Source organism: Chrysochloris asiatica, unplaced genomic scaffold (assembly GCF_000296735.1).
Source record: "Chrysochloris asiatica unplaced genomic scaffold, ChrAsi1.0 scaffold00235, whole genome shotgun sequence".
Taxonomy (NCBI): Eukaryota; Metazoa; Chordata; class Mammalia; order Afrosoricida; family Chrysochloridae; genus Chrysochloris; species Chrysochloris asiatica.
In genome coordinates, this window is record NW_006408753.1 from 4,850,785 (window position 1) to 4,851,485 (window position 701).

The window sequence follows — 701 nt, forward strand, 5'->3', positions numbered from 1 at the left end:
ACAACATGGTGATGGTGGATGTGTGCCATGGAGTTGGTTCCAATTTATAGCAACACTGTATAGGGTCTCAAAGGCTGTAAATCTTGACAAGAACAGAAAGCCTCATCTTTCTACTGTTGAGCAGCTGGTAGATTCGAACTTCTGACCTTGTGGTTAGCAACCCAACTCTTAATATACTATGCAAAGATGAGTGTAATTCTACCTGGCACAAGGATAGAGATTTTACATAAAGGCTAAAACTTGCAAGCAGAATGGGTATTTACTAGCTGAAAGGCAACAAGCGGTCATTTAGGTGTACACAGCAGATCTAATAAAATTAAGAAGATCTGAAAATTACCCATGTGGAGTCTGGCAACTCCTGACAGCAGGAACAGAAATTGTGAATGTTTGGATTAGAGAAGAGCATTTAGTGGATAGGGAAGTGTCACTATTGTTGGATGCTGCTGAGTTGGTTCCGACTCATAGTGACCCTACATTCAGATGACACATTGACTGCAACATGACAATGATTGTAAAGTTGCAGTCAGTGTGCCAATTCATCTCACTGAGGGGTCTTTCTCTTTTTCACTGACTCTCTACTTTACAAAGCATGATGTCTTTCTCCAGGGACTGCTCCTTCCTGATGATTTGCCCAAAGTACATCAGATGAAGTCTTGCTATCCTCACTTTGAAGGAGCATTCTGACTGTACTTTCTCCAAGA